We start from the raw sequence: 664 nt of genomic DNA on the forward strand, positions 1-664 counted from the left end.
TCACTGTGGTGGATCATATCAGAAACCCTTGTGCACTCCACACAGGTACCACCCACATTAGAGCACAGGGTCAGTGCTTGCCTTTGATTAAATCTTCGAATACACAGCACAGCCAAAAAGCACAGACACTGTATTAGGCCAGGGAGCAGCACTTCCCTGGTAGTGCTCTGCTGAAAAGCAGCAGACCAAGCAGCTGTCCCTACGTACCTGGCAGAAGGGGCAGCCTTTAACTTCCTGAGGCAGGCTAGAAGAAGCTCTCAGTTCTGACAGGAGAAGCAGCACCAAGTAACTGACGCAGGCCTCCAACATGAGGTACTTCCCATCAAGCTCCCTCCCTGTGGCCATCTGGGCCCAGAGCCCAGAAGGAAGGCAGCAGACACCATGGTGGATCCCGTGACTGCCACAGACTGCTATGCACTCAGCTGTTGAGGTGTGCGAGGCCAGGAAGACATCACCAGGCTGCAGAGAAATGGACATGCTTTCTTCCCCACTTCTTCTTCCAGCCTCTTTTCCCCCACTGCCAACTGGAGAGGAATCAGTCACTGACCCAGGGGAAAGAAACCCCATTTATTTAAGCTATTCAAGTTTGGCACACACAGAACATACCACAGTAACGCACTGGAGGCTAAGGGTTTTTTTTCTTTTTTTTTTTTTTTTTTCCTCT

This window comes from Meleagris gallopavo, chromosome 2, assembly GCF_000146605.3.
Source record: "Meleagris gallopavo isolate NT-WF06-2002-E0010 breed Aviagen turkey brand Nicholas breeding stock chromosome 2, Turkey_5.1, whole genome shotgun sequence".
Classification (NCBI taxonomy): domain Eukaryota; kingdom Metazoa; phylum Chordata; class Aves; order Galliformes; family Phasianidae; genus Meleagris; species Meleagris gallopavo.